This window comes from Choloepus didactylus, chromosome 3 (genome assembly GCF_015220235.1).
Source record: "Choloepus didactylus isolate mChoDid1 chromosome 3, mChoDid1.pri, whole genome shotgun sequence".
In the NCBI taxonomy this organism is placed as follows: Eukaryota; Metazoa; Chordata; class Mammalia; order Pilosa; family Megalonychidae; genus Choloepus; species Choloepus didactylus.
In genome coordinates, this window is record NC_051309.1 from 93213461 (window position 1) to 93232849 (window position 19389).

The 19389-nt window shown below is 37.3% G+C and overlaps 2 protein-coding genes across 5 annotated transcripts in view; one reads left to right on the plus strand and one right to left on the minus strand.

The window, feature by feature from the left end:
* MAPK10 (mitogen-activated protein kinase 10) overlaps positions 1-6696 on the minus strand; it is a 719417-nt gene extending 712721 nt beyond the window's left edge. For 2 of the 4 annotated variants that reach the window (XM_037830188.1, XM_037830184.1), the window contains exon 1: positions 6319-6696. The gene's annotated coding sequence lies outside the window, so the exon portion shown is untranslated. Of the gene's footprint in view, positions 1-1247; positions 1318-6211; positions 6230-6318 lie in introns of those variants that run through there. The other 2 variants (XM_037830182.1, XM_037830186.1) reach the window with 2 other exon arrangements.
* A 226-nt stretch (positions 6697-6922) lies between these two features.
* The window catches only part of PTPN13 (protein tyrosine phosphatase non-receptor type 13), a 239306-nt gene continuing 226839 nt past the window's right edge, over positions 6923-19389 (plus strand). The window contains 1 exon segment of the mRNA XM_037830204.1: positions 6923-7402. The gene's annotated coding sequence lies outside the window, so the exon portion shown is untranslated.

Genomic DNA, 19389 nt, shown 5'->3' on the forward strand with positions numbered 1-19389 from the left:
CCCTAGTAAAAATTGTGCATTAGGCAGTTTGACTTCAGTACCACACCCCTTTACTACAATATATATTTCCCTGATCCCCTCCCTTGGTATCATCAGCCCTGAGGGTCACCCTCTTCCTATCCTCATACTACAGACCATTCCCACCCACCTCACACACCCCCCCCCAAATTCCTCTCACTCTCTCTCATCACTGAAACTGGGTTTCCCTCCTTACTCTTTCCCCTTCAGTAATTAAAATTTATCCCTATAGTATCTCTCCCCCTCAGGGTTTAAAGTGACAACTACTTAATCTGATAAACCAATCCAAGCTAATGTGCTTAGAGAGAAAGCTGGAAGGCAAAGTGAATTTTAACTAAGACCTTCCAAATCTAACACCTTTGCAGTTTAACTCTTTACTGACTAAAATTGAGACTTTTCAGCAGAGGCATTTAGGTGAGGTAAATGTTTTGGTTCAGATAGGGCCTTGAAGTACCTGGTAAATCAAGTACAAGTAAGTTCAGCCTAACATGTAGCCAGCTCTAGTCAGGGTAACTAATTAGCCCTGGTCAGTTTGGGGCCAGGAAGGGGAAACTGGAAAAGAGCCAAGTATCTAAAGTTGCTTGGCAAGGAAAGATGGAAGTTACTGGAGTACCAAAATTAAATTTTTCTGACTTAAATCTTTCATGGGGCTAAAATTTCCAAAGTTTCTCTTTAGAGTGAAAGAGATTATTTTCAGCAAGTCTAAAATAGTCCTGTTTTGTTGTTATTTGATTTTGTTGTAGTGTATGAAAGTTTACAGTTTTCACATGTGTATTTCATTTGATACTGCTGAATGTGTAAAGAATATTACTCACTGCTATGTGTGGAACATGTTAGCTACTGTTACTTTCTCTATTCCATAAATGAGGAAAATGAGGTTCAAAGGAGTTAGGCGGCTTGTCAAGATTTGTTCTTAGGGCTTCTGAGTGCAAATGCAATGCTCTTTTCATTGTACTGAACTACCAGGCTGCCTCCCAACCTGCTGAGCTATCTGTGTCATTGCTGTCATGTAACTTTACATCCTAGGGGAATTCTCAAATTTTAAAGAGGGTCCAGCTACTATCAAAAGAAAATACACTGTTTATTCAGAGGACCTAAGGGTAATTGTAGCCCTATCTGGTTTCCATCAGTGCATTTTTTCCCTACCTAATTCTTGGTTCAACTTCGAAGTGTTAGTACTGCATCACAAAGTCTTCCTTAAGCACTGTCAGAGTTTGTCTTCCAATTACCTGCTCATGTTTTGGTGGATTACTTATCTTGCTTCCTCACCTGGGCAAAGTTCCCATCACAGTCTTTACTCTGCAAGCAAGAAAGGATAATATGTTTCTGGCTTTAAAGGGGGAAAATGCTGACATAGTTGGTACAAGCCAGAATATAAATATTTCACATTGAGATGAATACAAGAAACCAGCTGGGAAAACATTGATGTTTGCAGATGTAGATTAGCCCAGAATTCATTTCAATTTTTGAGGTAAAATGTGGAGCTTTTAAATCATTGTTATTTAAAGCACTCAATCTTAACATTTTGGAGAGATACAGACAGATCCTTTTGTGAATTTGCCAAAATGTATGGATGCTTTCCCTAGAAAAGTGCACAAGCACACATATTTGTAATACAGTCTCAGGGGGGTCATTACGGAGTGGTCTATGAGTCTCACATAAAACATTCTTGACTTACAGTGTGTCACAAGGATGGTCCCTAAGTAATGAACATCCTGAGGCCATGGGTCCCTTGAAGCCCAAATAAATTCGTGTTATAGCCAGCTATCTAATTTATTAGTAATAGTAGCTATCTTTGTTGCTCTTTTTTTTTTTCAATTGTATTGAGATATATTCACATACCATGCAGCCATACAAAGTGTACATTCAATTGTTGCTCTTTTATAACAAAAGTGACACATGCTTGTTGTAAAGATTTTAAATTAAAACATTTCAGAAATGCAATGTTTCCTATAATTCTAATCCTCAGAAAACAATTTTTAACAGTATCTATATTTCCATATGTATTATATATATATATACTTTTTTTTTGGACAGACATCACATCACACTGTATGACAATTTGATTTTGTCCCTAGATTATATATATGAATGGGTCATTGTTTATTTAATCATTCTGCTACTATGGACAGTTTTTTTGTCTCCCACTTTATGACTACAAACAACACTACACTGAATATCTTAATCATATCTCTGCCCATCCATGTATGTAAATTATTTCTGTAATTTAAATTTCCAAAATGAAAAAAGTTAAAGGATATGAACATTGTAACTTGTGAAAGACATTGCAATTGTTCTCTTAAATGGAATAGACCTACCTAAAATCCTACCAAAAATATGTGAAAGTTATCTATTTTACATATTTTTGCCAATACTGGGTATTTTTTCTTTAAAGAAATATTTTTCCATTCTGACAGTTAACAAATGATGCCTCATAATTGTTTTAATTTTAATCTTTTAAATACAGTTGTTTTATTTTCAAATGTTCAATGCTTTTCTGTATTTCTTTATTTGTAAATTTCCTATTCATGTCTTTTGCCCATTATCCTTAGGCCCACATCATTTTTATTTTCCTTATTGATTTGTAAATTACTTTTTAATACTGAGGCTATTAACTCTTTGTCAATATCAATTATAAATTCTACCCCAAAGGTTTTTTTTTTTTTTCTAGTTAACTCTAAGGGGTTTTGTTTGTTTGTTTTTTATTATTCTACAGAAGCTTTATATTTTATGTAGTAAAATTTATGAATTTTTTTCTTTATATTTTTTGGTTTTATCAAGTGTAGAAAGACCACATCTACTCAAAGTTTTCAATGAATTCACCCATGCATCCTTCTAGTATTTCATGATTTCATATTCTACATTGAAATCTGAATGTAACTGAACAGAACAGAGTTTTGAAGTAAATCCCAAAATATACAGGAATTTGTATAAGATACAGAGAACATTTCATTTCAGCGGGGAAAAGCTGAATTCTTAGCTGATGATAGCTACTGCTATCATCAAAATAAATTCCATATGGATCCAAGAATAAAACATGAATTACAAAACCACAAAAGTTCTAGAGGAAAACATGGGAGAATATTTTTGGTAACAGGAAAGAAAACAGCTTTTAAGCATACAAAAAGATACAGAGAAATGAAAATTATACCTATAATGAGATACTATTTTGTACCTCAGATTGGCAAGATCAAAAAAGTTTACTAATGATGTATTGGTAAGGGTGTGAGGAAATGCAGTGTCTTATCAAACTTTCCATCTTTGTTACATGACTAACTTGTGCCACTTCTTTGGAGGGCAGCTTGGTTTCGTCTATCATAAAGTAAAATGTGCCTATTCTTTAATCCAGCAGTCATACTTCCAGAAGTTAAGCCCACAATTGTACTCCACATAGAACCAGGACCAAGTACAAAGAAATGTATTTCAACTTGTTAAGGATAGCAAAAGTTTGAGAACAACCTGTATGCTGTTAAAAATGGAGGTGTTAAATAAATCATTCTACATCTAAGCAACAGAATACTATGCAGCCATTCAAAAGAACTAAGCCCCTCTAGAGGATGTGATAATAAATAATCCCAGAAAAATTATATGAAGTTAAAAAAAGTGTTATTCGAATAAGTATGTATCCTAAAATTTCTTTGAAAGGGGATAGGTATGTGTATGTCTACAAAGATAAACGAGAAATAGCTTGTTTCCCAAAACTATTTATTGAATGATACACATCCCCTTCCCCCCTCCTTATCATACCTTGTTCTGGGGTCTATTGTGCTGCTAATCATTGACATTTATAATTGATTTTACTATCTGATAGTGTTCTACCTCCTCATTTATTTTCTTTTTCAGAAACTTCTTGTTTATTTTTGAATTAAGATTATACTTCCTTAATTTTAAAATTATTTTGTCAGATCCCAAAAGTATTCTACTAGGCATTTGATTAGAATTGTATTGGATATATAGATTACTTTTAAAAGATACAATTATACAATGTTCGAATCTTGGTATTTGATTTTAAAGTACGGCTCTCTTTTATTCAAACATTTTTTAGTCTCATAAGTTTATCATTTTTAAGTAAGTTTTATACATTTCTTTTAGTATTTACTTTTAGCTATTTAATTTTGGGGGGCTATTTATAAATAGGATTCTTTGTATATTATATTTTCCAACTGGGTATAGTTCATACATGGGAAAACTCCTGATTTTTGTATATTAATTTTATAACTGGTTATCTTATCTTTTATTGCTTCTAAAAGTTTATCAGTTGATCCTTCTGGGTTTTCATATCATCTGCAAACAAATGAGAATCCTGACTTATTTTCTGTATCTAATTTCTTATATTTATTTCTTATCTATTTGCATTGGTTATCATTTCCTCTATTAGATGGTGGACATTCTTGCCTTGCTTCAGACTTCAATGGGAATAATTATAGTGTTTTGCTGTAAAGCAAGTTGCTGGCTTTGGTATAAAGTATATATTTTAAAAACATTTATTCCAAATTCTTTAAAAGCTTTCATCAGGAATATGCTGGATTTTACAAAATCCCTTTCAGCATTAGTTAAGACACTCATAGAATTTTTCTCCTTCAACATAAATACAGTCAACTCTATGAAAATATTTTTTTATTATTGAGCCATCCCTATATATCTAGAATAATTACTCTTAATTTTGACATTTCATTTGTAATATAGTGCTGGGTTCTAGTTATTAATATTTTAATTTAGATTATAATTATAATTCCATTTTGTGTATACTTTATCAGGTTTTGTTATCACAACCATTTATTTTTAAACCAGACTTTTAGTTCACACAAAACAGAGGGATTACTAGGGGAGAGCCTTGAGGGCAACCATCTGAAATGGTCTTGATGGAAAAAAAATTGCTCACAACATTGTGGTTTGTCTACTTTTGTCAACATTTACAACACTATACTCTATACTTTTCTTGTGCCAAGAAATCACAAACTTTTCTAGGTATTATGGATACTGCTCTTCTTTCCAATAAATCTGTGAACTCTCTATCAGTGGCAGCAGCAGATATTCCGGAAGATTTTTGTTCTCCCAATCCTGCCTCTCTCTCTTTACCCCACTTGATGACACATGAACCAGAATATAAAAAATCCCTGTTTCAGAAAATGGGGGGATGAGTTCCACTCATTTGCTTCTGTCTCCAGTCCAACTAGATTGGCCATCTCGGTTATTTATTTACTTTTGCTACTCTTATTCTTGCTGCTGCTCTTTTTGTTTGAAATCCGGCTCTGTTGAATGGTTTTATGTTGTTTCCCTCAACTGCCTTTCCTTATCTATGCTTCATTGATCCTACTACCCACCCTTTGAAAGCCCAATTTAAATCCCCCCACCTCCGTAATTTGACTAATCCAGTCCATTACAAACCACAGGCTTTCTCTTATCTGCTACTGTACTCCAAATTGACTGCATAGTCTAGCTATAATTGCTGTTTCAAGAGAGTTCCCTTTTCTTTCTTAAACTATGCTTAGCTCCTTAAGGACAGGGACCTTATCTTAAAATTGTGCTGCGTATTTTCCATTGTGTTTAAAGGACTGTGAGTAACCACATTCAATGCATACTTGATGCATACTTCAAGGTATATTTGATGGAAGACATCCATCACAGTTATTCATGTAGTAAATGAGATAATGAAAACTCAAGTGCTCGCCAAAGGTAAATCATTACTATTAATTCTCTCATTCATCAGACATGTACTGCAGCCTCGGGGGCTAAGGGAGCCTAGGATTGCAGCTTTAACTCTCCTGGGGAAGCCAGACAAGCCTCAGATATCTCCATTTTGGAGCCAGACATGCAGTTCAGTTTCACCTAGGTTTCAAACCCCAGAGGTCCAAGATTAAAGTGACCCCAAATCCCCCTTCTTCAGAGTGGACCAAGTTACCTTATATTTCTGAGAATAAATCCAAATTTTTGAAACTCAACGAAATACCATTTATTCATGAATTGATCAAGACTCCCCTGTAAATTGTTGAAACTAAATATTTACTCTTGCAGGAGGGGGACTGCTGCTATGATACACCTTTGTCAAGTTGTACTCTGTAGTCCTAATGGGAAAACTGAAGGTTTTTTTTTTTTTTTAATTGATTATATTCAACATTTAACGTGAATTTTAAAACTTTAGGCTTATTCTGAGGTGGTTTCATAGGGAAGGGGAAGACCAAAACTTACATACTTTTAAAAAATATACGAGAACTGGAGTTTTCCGAGGTTGTATATGGGATCGAGGAAATGCTGCCACCACATCTTTGAAGATCATTTTACAATTGTGGGAAAACTCACCGAACTGTTTTCGTTGATCGGCCATTTCTTAGCTGCAGGGAACTGGCACAGCCTTCCTCTTTTCTTCTCCCCTACTCCTCACCGTTTCAAAGCCCAAATTCGCCCGGTGAGAATATGAAAACACGACTGGGAGACAGGGAGGGGAAGGAAGGAGAGGATAATTCGATTCGTAGGGGAAGAGCAAAGAATTATGCATTTTTCACTTTTCCCCGCACTCTCCAGGGACATCAAGTTCTGTTCCTGAAGTTGGAAGAGTAGGAACCATCAGCTGCATTTTGAACGTGGCCTAAAACTAGGAGTCGACACTGCGGGGGGTAAAAACTTTGCGGCTCGGCCATCAACCTGAGAGTCTGGCTATTCAAAAGCTCGCCAAAAGCCAGGCCCAACGCACCGGTTGTCTTGGCAACCAGGGCGCAGGTCTCCTCGGCGACCTCTTCCCTAGGAAGGGGGAGGGGCTGGAAGCCAGACTGGCCAATGAAGCCGAGGGTAGAGTAGCGTCGGAGATCCGCGGTCCTCCCAGGGTCCGGGAAGATTTGAGTGACAGGAACGGGGGCGGGGCCGATGCGGGCGCCCCGAGGTGGAGTCGCAGTTGGGCTACTGAGTAGCTTGAGCTGCCGCGGCGCGGCGAGGGCGGCGTACTATGATCACCACCCCTAGAGACTGCTCTGCTCGCGAGCAACGCACCCTGGCTCTCCGGTCAGCAGCCGCCTCGGCAGCGCTCAGAACCGGCAGCAGGAGTTGAGGCTCATCGCCCGAAAGAGTTCTGGCAAAACTCGAAAGGGCGCAGGGAACTGTAGGGCGGAGAGGGTGCGCGAGCGCTCGCGGGTCAGCATAGTCGGCCCGTGGGGTTCGCCGCTGGAGGGGCGTTTCCGAGGCTTGGAGGAGGAGGGGGAGATGCTGCTCCTCTTCTCTCCCTCCCCAGGCTCCTTCTCCAGCTCCTTCAGCCCACGCCTGCCGCAGCTTGGGGGAGAAGAGGTTGTGGCTCTCGGCGCCCCGGGCGGCTCCCGGCCGCCGGCCCCGACGCCGCGGCCCCGCACGGGTCGCCCCGCGCTCCAGTAGCAGGATTGGGTCGCCCGACGAGCCGGTAAGGACGAGAGCCGCCCTGGGACCTGGACGGGATGTTCTGAAGTGCAAAACAAAGTACACTTCGCTCGGTCTCTTCCTTCTCTCTCGGCTTTTGCTCTGACCCCTAAAAACAACTCTGTTGGTCCTGTTGGAAGGAACTTTTCTTTGGTTTTGGTGTGTGTGTGTGCGCGGAAGGTGTTTTGGGATGTTAAGAGTGGGGAAACGGTGACCGGAGTGGGTAAGGTTGGAATGGGGTTTCACTGTGAATTACTTAGGTCCATCTCCGCGAAGAAAGCTGGATTCTTGGGAATGAAACCCCAGAGGGAGTGAAAGATTGTGGGGCAATAGGGAGTGTTGACACCACCCCATCATGCTTGTACTGCTCTGCTCTGTTAAGGGAGGGCTCCCGGAATCTGTTTGTAATTTCTGTAAATGATTGTGGACATGGTGTGGTTAGAGGCCGCCCAGAAGAATGTGCCTGTGTAAGGACTCGGAGAAGAGGGGGTGGGGGTGGTAGGGAAGGAGGCAGAAGAAGAGACACTGCATGATGCAAGCTATTTTATTGCTTTTCTCCCCCGAGCTCGAGTTAACCCTCCCCACCCACCCCCCCGCTCATTATGTGACACTGTAGGTTCAGAAAGCTGGAAAGCTAGTAAAGTTAGGCCAAAATCATAATTCTTAGGAAGTTCAATTCCCTTCTGATGTGAGTTAGAAAGGGGGGATGGGAGAAATATTATCACCAATACTTGCAGCAGATACAGTTTTCATTGGCCTTATCCATATATGATTGACACCTCCACACACTTCCAACTGATCTCTTCGACAGCCTTGTGTCATTTTCGTTTAATTGCATCTTTGAAACAACAAACGCGGTGACTTCATAGGGAGCTGCCTGGAGTTGAGTTTACCTCTCAGAAAATGGGGCAATCGGGTTTGTTTTCAAGGCGGGGACCTAAACAAAATGTAGGGCACCTGATCTGTGAGATAAAGGGCGCTGGTAACTAATCAGCAAGATTTTAAAATTTATATAGAGTTTACTAAAGGGTGGGAAAAAAAGTCACAGTTTATGAAACAAACACTGACTTGAAGAGTTGGTAGTTTTCCCAGTTCTTGATGACTGCGTTGGCAGGGTCAGTGTGAAAACTCACTGCATGTACATTGGTTGTTTGTGATGGGGCTGTGATAAAAATTATTTCTTGTTTTAATTATCACTAGGAACATTTTTTAGTAAGTTCATGCATATATTGATTCAGTAAATTCATGCAGTGGCACACTGACTACTATCCTCCAATCCTAAATTTCTTCTGTTTTTGCCGCCCCCCCCCCCCCATAATAACAGTGTGTTCTAACTTTGATGTTGTAAAGGCTTATATGGGAGTATGTGGGGAGGGGGTAGGAGGGACTGGAATTAAAAATAGAAAAATATCTAGTTATTCAGAAAAATGAAGACTTTGAATAATGTTTTTCACTTTTACAATTGGAGAGTTAAGACTTCCTTTGACTGTTAGATATCGCTTCTTGAATTTATATTTATCCCACCAAAATTTTTACTTCCATGTAAAGCCTATTTTTTCTTTTTTGTAGGGTGATTAGTAGCATCTCCCAAGAATTATGTAACAAAAATTTTTCATGTAACAAATAAATACAGCACACACACCCTTAAAAACCGTGTCAACTTAAGGGGTAGATTTTGACTCTTATGATAGGGATCAAAGTTGGAAAACCTTCCATTATCTTCTTTTCCTAGAGGGGCACCTCCAAAATGCAGGGATTGAATGCGAGAACTCGCTGATCGTTTGTTTTAGGGTAGATGATAGGTGTATTTTTATATCAACGGAATTTATTCATTTATTAAGAAAAACAGGTCAAATCCTTTATTCTACTTTTAATAGTTTAAAGATTGGATAGAATGGTTATAATGCTTCACCTGTATTATTTGAGTGTATATTTTTCCAGCTCATCTTATTCCCGAGTCCCAAATGTACTGAAAAAAAAAGACTGCTGGAGAAGAGCTGCTGCTGCATCTTCTTACTCTTCTCCGTCTCTGGAGTGTGTAATTTTTAAACAAACTACAAAAAATATGTTGTGATATAATTAAATTATGATTAATATAATTTGAAATTGAACCGGAAATAAACAAAACCATACTCTCTGCCAGTGCATTAGGGATTATTCCTGCCAGCTTATTCTTATTTTGGAATGTTTTCAAGAAGTCTGTGCCATTAATTAGAATAGTGAGTTGAAGGTATTCTCCTATTGGACCTCTGATGTAACCAAGTGCTCACTCTTCCTTTTTTTGTGACTCATTTGAATTAATGTCACTTTACAAGGTAGGGGCCTGAGAAAAGAGAAAAGATATTGAGTCTCAGGATAGAGAGACCCTTGCTGATAAGGATCTTTTACTCTGGAGTTCCCATTTTTCCTCTGAGAACCTTTATCTCTTTACTTTCAATGGGGTGACCAACTCAGGAACTAGATTTTTAAAAGATACTTTTAAATATGTAAATCAATATAGGACTTTTAATGGTCGAAATTAAACTTAAAAGTTCTGTACTTAATGGAAATATGTCACATCCAAATTCTGGTCTGTAAACTGCGGTGGGAAGAGAAGTTCCAATAATCCTCTGAGTCTGGGGGAAAAGTGAAAACATCTTCAAGACCCCTATATTATTCCTGTTTACTGCCAGGCACTGTGAATAAACTTCCTATTTAATCCTGTCCATCACTGTTCCCAAGAATGTGTGACTATAGCTAATAGTGAGGCAGTAGGAGACCAGTGGTTTAACATAGGATAAAAAGGCCTAGATGGCCTTGTACAGAGGCTGGTGTAGATTTGAAGCATAAACTAACATGTTTTTCCCTGGTAGTTTACTATCAAATGCTTAGGAAATATAGGAAGAGAGGCTGGTTCAAACACTGTTTAAGTGGATTGCCTTATCCATGACCCACCACTGCATCCTGGTTTTGTATTTTTGTTTTGTTTCTAGTGTGAAAAATTACTGAACCGAACTGCCTCAAAAAGAATCCTGCTTTAGTACAAAGAACGTGGAATTTATTCTCTGACAAATATGTCCAAGTCCTAGAGAACTTTCTAAGTTTACTTTCCTCATCTGTAACTAATTTAATGATATTTACCTCCCAAGGTATTTTGAGGATGAGGAAATTAAATAATATATGCAAAAGTGGAAATTACAAGTTGACGTGATATTTAGTTAGCTTCTTTCTTCTTTAATATTTTACATAATTAAACTACATTCAAAAACAACAAAAACTTATGACTATCCTCCCAAATCATTGGTGAATGTGTAGAATGTGTAACTCATGTTTAGCCCTCAGGCATGTTGATTTGAATCTGGAGGAGTCAAAAAGTCCTCTTTGCCTAGCAGCAGAGAAATGTCTTTTGTTTGCAAATTGTATCTATACTTCAAGTTTCTCCTGTCTTACTTTCTTAATAGTTTAATGATCACAATTCTGTCTAGTACATTAGAATCACCTGGGTAGCTTAAAAAATTATCAATGCTCAGACATTAAGCTAGACCAAATAAACCAGAATCTTTGGGGGGTGAGATCCATGCATCTGTATTTTTAAAAGATTTTAAGAATTTACAACAGCAGCCAATGTGCAAACCAATATTCTGGTTTCTGCTGGAAGGTGAGTGTAGAACATTTGGTTCCCACAAATGCAAGTAATGTTTTCTGTTGTATTATAGTCCTATCCTCTTTATAAACCACAAGAATTAAAAAAAAAAATCATCTCGTATAAATATATATATACTCACCTGAAGGACCTTTTACTATTTGAATCAGAATTTAAGGTATAAATATTTCCTTCTAGTCCCCTAGAGCTGCACCATCCAATGCAATAGTCACTGACCATACATGGCTGTTTAAATTTTAATTAATTAAAATTAGATACAATTAAAAATTAAGTTCCTCAGTCCCATTAGCTACATTTTAAGTGCTTAGTAGCCACTGCAGCTCGTGGTTACTGTATTGGACACCTCAGGTACAGAACATTTCCCTCACTGCAGAAAGTTCTGTACTGCCTAGAGGTTTGAAATGTGTATATCTGTTTCTTCTCATCTGAATTTTTTCCCCTCTTACTTAGTCATGACTTTTCATTTCCTTCAGATTTGTAATTTAAAATATACATAGTGTTATTTTCGATAGTTTTTTTAAATGAGGGGGAAATACCACAGTTTTGATGCTTACATTGCCTCTTTCCTCAATCTGTTATACCTGGTTGTAAGGCTTTCCTTTTCAAAGTTAACTTTGAAAGGGGGACTAAGGAACTAAACTAAGGTTCTTGATTTTATTATTTATATCAGTGTGTTCTGAATCTAACCAATGATTTAATTGTCCTTATGTACTACAAAAGTTTCAGGTCTGGAAATCTAATGTACCAAAGCGCTGGAAATAGAGAAAGTCATCATTTCAACTCAAGTATTGGGATTTGTTTAGAGGTTTTCCTTTCTGGCAAAGGTCATTTTTCCCCTTACGTATTAGAGACCCTTGGTTTTCAAATGACATAATCGAATTTTTCAACAGAAAACTCTATTACGAGTTTTAACAAGAACATACAGGTGCAAGAGAGATGTTTTCCCTCCCACAGTGAAGAGCATCCCCTTCAATAAAAATGAGGTTCTTGAACATGTTTCAGATCGTTGGAAGCTAACATTATGTCATAAATTTTAGTGGTGTTTGCCACTTGTTAACTACTGATGCCCAGCTTAGTAGAAAATGTACCATGTAGTTCATCCCACCTGCACCTCCTCCAGTACACCTAAAAAAGATTTCCTTTAGTCACAGTTTTATTTGTTGGTTTAGTGTTTTCTGAATACATATGAGAACAGAAATAGATTTCAATTAAAAATATTCTTTATTTTTCTTTCTTATTGGTGGATGGTACATTTCTTTTTACATAAACACAAGCTTTTTTACCTACTCAGATCAGGCAAATTTGCATATAGATTATTGGGTGTTATTTTGTTGAAAGGATGCCTGATGGAATGTTTTACATATAATATTTTTCATATTCTAATGCGTTTCCACTTAGTCATAATGTAGTCTATGGAGCAAAACTGAAATATTCTTGTTGAGTAACTTAAATTAAGATTAGAATGATTGTATAACTTGAGAATATGGTAAAGGTATTTTTTAAGAAAGATATAGCCTACTAAGAATTTTTTTTTTTTAAACAAGGGAACCCTTTATAGAAATTTAGTTTCTCTTAGCACTGTTTAAGTATTACTTTTGTTTGTTTTTCTAGAAAACTGGTGTGATTTTAAAAATAAACTATTAGGGAGGATTAATTATTTAGGTCTTAGTGGAGTCAAATATCTCTTCTGGAAAATATAATGTAATTCAATTCAGTTTTTAAAGTGAAAAGAGATAATCAGAATTTTGGAGCATAAATTTCCATATAATTTTGAATGATAGATTCATTCCCACTTCAGTGTCTTTCATAGTCTTAACTTGTGTTGAGATGTTATTTCATGGAATTATTTTAACATATTGATTAACTTCATTCTTCACATAATCCTTTTTAATTTTCTTTGATGCTGTTTTCTATACCTTGTTCGAGGAATGAGTTTAAGGCAATGATTCAAACGTAACACACCTCAATTTTCTAAGTACATATTGTGTGAAAATTAACTAAAGCCAAAATGTATCCTGTGTAGGTGTAACTGAACTTCATGAAAGCTGGAATAGATGTTTTGGTTTTTTATAAAACCCAATAATTAAAAAAAAATCAGTACATTAAATTTAATAGAAGATTTAGGTCAGGAAAGTTCAGTTATCAAACTAAATTAGATGAAACTGTGTCCTAGATATTTCCTTTCATTTGAGCTTAATTGGTGTTTTAAAATTCTGGCACTGCTTTAAGGAGTATAGAAATGAATAACAAGCAAGATATGTGTTATTACATGGTATGTAGCAATACTGTAAGTTCAGTTAAAATTCAAATGAACATATCTTCCAATATTCATAGTTTATAACATATAATTCTTACAGTTATAATGAAAAATCTAGAATATATAATTCTCCAATATTAAATTTCATGGGAATTTATTTCCATTTCTAAACAAAGTGTGTTCATGTAGTCACAGAACATATTAACTCATTGTGTAAGTGAGGACCAAAACTGAGCTCTGCTTTTAAATTAAGATTTCATTTGAAACTTTCTTAATGCTTATATTAGTACATCAGGCCACCTTCTAACTTCAAAAGTATTTGAAGACTGTATTTTGATACTAAGATTTAATTAGAAAATAGATAATACTGTTCCTCCACTAAAGAATCACCATTAGTGAGCCATGCCAGTTAAGTATTTTTTTCAGTAGCAGTGCTGATGAATCTGGGCTAATCTACCACATTCTTACACCCAGTTCTCTTTTTAATTGTTTATTAATCAGTAAATATTTACTGAATTCCTATTTTCTTCCAGGCACTCTACTAGACGCTAGTGACGTATAGAGAGGATTCATTTCCTAGATAGCAGACCTTGAGAAATGGTTTGTGGTCACATAGCTTTTATAATCTGAATTCTTGCTGCATAAATCGATCCATTGGCAGAATATATTGACACAGAATAGCAATGAATATAAAAAATTAAACACACAAAATTGTTTTATAAACCTTTGCAGACAACTTAGGATTTCTTTGTAGGTGCTGCTGCCTAAAAAGGGAGTATTGACAACTTCTGTTTGATTTAGAGATACAGTATAACCTGGTATTTAGAGTATGGATTCTGGAGCCACTACCCCTGAGTTTTGATTTCTGACTCTGTGATTTACTAGTTCTGTGACCTCATGTGGGTTACTTAACTGTGATATACTTTAGTTTCCTCATCTGTAAAATGAAGATTATAAATGGGCCTAATTTATGGGATTGTTGTAAAGGCCAAATGAGTTAATACATGTAAAGCACTTAGGGTAGTGCCAAATACATGCTACATATTTAATACATATTAGCTGTTGTTATTTTTGTATACTTATATTTTATTTATGTTTGTTTTTTTTAACACTGGGTCCATGTAATATATGAACTTAAATATGTTTTTTTTTCCTGAACTTTGTGATCCTACCTTGTTCTTCACTACATGATCCTTCCACTCATATTTGGATTTGTTGATACAGTTCATGTGTGACTGATTTTTACACATTTAGTAAAACTTATAAAATGAATATCATCATCTTCAAATTATTCATTTTTAGAATACTATGTCTTCTGTTTTGGAATTACTTTTAGAGCATATGACACACAGTTTTTAATATTCTTTTTTAGTGGCAAATCTCTATTCCTTGACAGTAGGTTTGATTCAATTAAATCATATTTATGTTTTAGAAAGGCAAGTGATTAAGGAGCATCATTTGAATCAAAATGAAAAATGATGATAAAGGGAGTAATTTTTTAAAAATATGGCTCTAAACATAATTAGAAAAGAGAATTCCAGAAATGCTTTTGATAACATTATCTTTGACCATCCAAAGTGTCTATTTTGAAAGGTAATACTCTCAGATATACAAATTCTAGTATGATATACTATGTAAATTTTAAGTGTGTTAAAATATACATGTTCACAGATCCACAAACACAGAGTGTCATTACTTAATATTTGTGAATCTTATGTTGCTATGCTACTGGGAGTAAGTGCTGTACAACATAATCTAAAATTCTTTAGAAAGTGTTTGTAGCCACATTTCCCAACTGATATTCTGTACTCTTTTGGTAGTTTTCCTGGAAAAAAAGAATTCTGTATTTCTCACAGAACTTTTAATATACTAATGTACCTTATGACTCTCCAGGAAGGTATGATATATATCATTTTTCATTTATTTGACAATTTGACTACAGAATTCATATCAGATCTTTAAGCATCTGTAATAGGAGTGCTGACTTCGGAAATGCTGCTTGAGATATTTTAAAATCCAGATGCAATATTCCAGAGCTATGGTACAGCACCTTCAAGACATGGCAATGAACCCAAATACCTTTTATTTTCCATTTTCACCTCCTTAGTACGTATCTTCTATATGGTCACAAAACATCAGCCAGCATTCTATTCAAAATGTCCTTCTAAGCAGAGAGAATTTGAAGAAGTGAGTCAGATCCTTTTAAAAATAGTTTTCTTGGAAGCATTACCCAATGACTTCTGTTTCTATTGGTCATTCTTGCAAAAAAAGCTGGGAGTTACAGTTTTTTTGCTGGGCACTTTGCTGTCCCCAAACAAATTCACTGTGGGTATTGCAGGAGCCGATAACTGCTCTCTGCGAGTCTTCCTCACATCTGATCTCCATTTGTTTCCAGTTTAGTGGAATTTGGTTATAGTAAACATAGGGAAATTATCATGGAAAGACTGTATGCCAGGATTTGTTGTTTTGGCTTAGTTTTATTGACTTATCACTTGATATGTAGCACATAAATGATGCTAGTAAAATGCCTTGTACCTAGTGGATGTTTAAGAAACTGGATTTATTCTCCATGGAGGCCAGTTGACGGCCATTAAGATCATTTGATACTTTTCTTTTACGATTTGCACTATTTGATACTTAATTCTTTGTAATAATATGAATCATACAATTTTTTTAAAAAAGTCAGTATTTAGCTTACCGTTGAACTATTAAATTGAGTTATTGTTAACTTTTAACGAGAGAATCAAGTAATATCAGAATTTGTTTAGTCACATTCATAGTTAGTAGAGCACAGATTTTGAGTTCAGATAGTCCTTGGTTTGAGTTTTTAGCTCCTTTGCTAATTGGAGTGATTTTGGATTGATAATTTAATTCCTAGTCTAATCTGTAAAATGGAAGTTGTTCTAGTTTGCTAATGCTGCAGAATGCAAAACACCAGAGATGGATTGGCTTTTATAAAACGGGGATTTATTTCGCTACACAGTTACAGTCTTAAGGCCACAAAGCATCCAAGGCAACACATCAGCAATCGGGTACCCTCACCGGAGGATGGCCAATGGCCTCCGGAAAACCTCTGTTAGCTAGGAAGGCAGCTGGCATCTGCTCCAAAGCTCCGGCCTCAAAACGGCTTTCTCCCAGGACGTTCCTCTCCAGCAAGCTTGCTTCTCTTCAAAACATCACTCCCAGCTGCACTCTCTTTCCTCTTTGAGTCAGCTCATTTATATAGCTCCACCGATCAAGGCCCACCCCGAATGGGTGGGGCCACGCCTCCATGGGAACATCTCATCAAAATTATTTCCCACAGCTGGGTGGGGCACACTCCAAGCAAATCTAACCAACACCAAAACTTCTGCCCCACACAAGACCACAAAGATAATGGCATTTGGGGGACACAATACACTCAAACCGGCACATTCCACCCCCTGGAACCCAAAATGGCATTATCTTTCCAAATACAAAATACATTCATTTATCACAAAAACTTAAATCATTTCAGTAACAAAAGTTAAGTACAAAATCCCATCAAAATAAGTTTAGGCTTGGTCAGTTCTAAGGCATAATTCCCCTCTAGCTGTGGATCTGTGAACCTAGAACAAGTTATGTGCTTCCAATATATAAAGGAGAGACATTCATAGGATAAACATTTCCATTGCCATAAGGAGAAACAGTAAGGAAAACAGGGTTAACAGGAGCAAAACAGTTCCTAAAACCCACAGGACAAAGTCCATTAGATTTCCAAGTCCGAGAGTCATTTACAGAACAATGTTGCATCCTTGGGGCTTGAGAGAGTGGGAGCCTAACCCTTCCCAAGGGCCTTTTCGGCAGCCCTTTCCTCTCCAAACACTTAGGTGAGTGCTCCAACATTTCCACACATTGGGGAGACCACCTTCTCGGCCCCACCCTCCTCAAACATCGGGGCAGCTCCCGGATTCCCTTCCATCTCCGGGTCACACGCTCAACCCCTTCAGAACAGTGTGGTGGCAGCCAGGCTCTCCCCAATTCCCTGGGAATGTGCTCCACCCTCTTTGGGACCTGAGGTGGCAAAACTCTTCCAGAGCATCGAGGCGGAAAGCCCACCCTCGACCTCCAGGGCAAACTCACCCTTTCCCTGCATGTGGGCTGCTCCGCTCTCCCAGCCCTAAACCTCTTGACTCCAGACCTCAACCTCCATGGCTCTGTCTTTGAAGAGATTTTTCCTTTAATTTTTTCCTTTTCTGTCTCCTCCAGTCCAGACCGGCAATGGCTCCGTCTATAAAGATCTCGCAAAAATTCTGTTGGCTTTGCATGAAGCATGCAGGGGTCAAAGCCATCAGACAATAGGAGTTTCCACAAATCCTTTCTGCTTAACTCCTTATCCAATCTTGGCTTGTCCTCAGGTTGGGCTGTAGCTTCTGGGATTCTACCCACTGGAAGCCCGTAATTTTCCAAGCCATCAACTTCTGGTTTCTTTGAACCCAAGAGTTCAGTTCTAAGTTTATCTCTCTCTGCTCGCATTTTACTATAAGCTGCAAGGAGAAGCCAGGATACGTCCTCCACACGTAGTCTGGAGATCTCCTCAGCTAAGTATTCCAAGTTGTTGCTTCCAGATTCGTCCTTCCATCTGACACCAGGACTCAATTTTGCCAAATTCTCTGCCACTTTAAAACAAGGATCGCCTTTCTTCCAGTTTACAACAACACATTCATCATTTCTGTTCAAGTCCTCATCAGAAGTATCTTTAGAGTCCATATTTCCACAAACAGTCTCTTTAAAGCAGTTTTGGCCTTTTCTATCAAGCTCCTCACAACTCTTCCATAAATTCCCCCTTATCCATTTAAAAAGCCGTTCCAACATGTTTGGTATTTGCAAACTCAGCAGCAAAAGCACCCCACTTCTCTGGTACCAAAATCTGTTCTAGTTTGCTAATGCTGCAGAATGCAAAACACCAGAGATGGATTGGCTTTTATAAAACGGGGATTTATTTCGCTACACAGTTACAGTCTTAAGGCCACAAAGCATCCAAGGCAACACATCAGCAATCGGGTACCCTCACCGGAGGATGGCCAATGGCCTCCGGAAAACCTCTGTTAGCTAGGAAGGCAGCTGGCATCTGCTCCAAAGCTCCGGCCTCAAAACGGCTTTCTCCCAGGACGTTCCTCTCCAGCAAGCTTGCTTCTCTTCAAAACATCACTCCCAGCTGCACTCTCTTTCCTCTTTGAGTCAGCTCATTTATATAGCTCCACCGATCAAGGCCCACCCCGAATGGGTGGGGCCACGCCTCCATGGGAACATCTCATCAAAATTATTTCCCACAGCTGGGTGGGGCACACTCCAAGCAAATCTAACCAACACCAAAACTTCTGCCCCACACAAGACCACAAAGATAATGGCATTTGGGGGACACAATACACTCAAACCGGCACAGAAGTAATACCTGTTCCATGAAGTTTTGTGAGCTTTATTTAGAAGTCATCACACATATAAAATGATTGGGTTCAGCCCACTGATTCAGTGTATAAGAATTCTTTACCTTTCACTTCCCTCTTCAACTGTGTATATTGTGCAGTCTAACAAATCTAATTAATAATGCTGAGATAAAACCATGGTTTATGTCTTTATCACCTAGATTTTAGCCTCCATAGTTTACATCATTTTGATTAGACCAATGACTGTAGTTTATCAGATTGTTACATATGTGAGATGTATTTAGACATGGAAGGTATAGGTTAGCTACATAGAACCCATTTTAAGATTAAACTGGTTGACATCTTAAAAGAAATAAAATGGTTAAATCTGCCATGCCCCCTTGAACATGTGAAAAGCATGCAGATTAGTAGAAAAATACTCACAGAATTATTCTACTCTTTAAAATAGTAACAATTAGAGATGTTTTATTAAGTAATATAAATTTAATTTTGTGTTGTATGGTTTGTTTCTTGTCTAAACTAATTATGCAACTGTGAAGTATTTGCCTGACCACTCCATGCTCAGAATCATTCTGTATAATTTGAAAGAGACTGAAAAAGAAAAATCATTACTGCAAAACATTAAAATCTATTTTAAAAAACAAACAAAAAACACAGATAGGAAAGATAGGAAACCATTGCATATT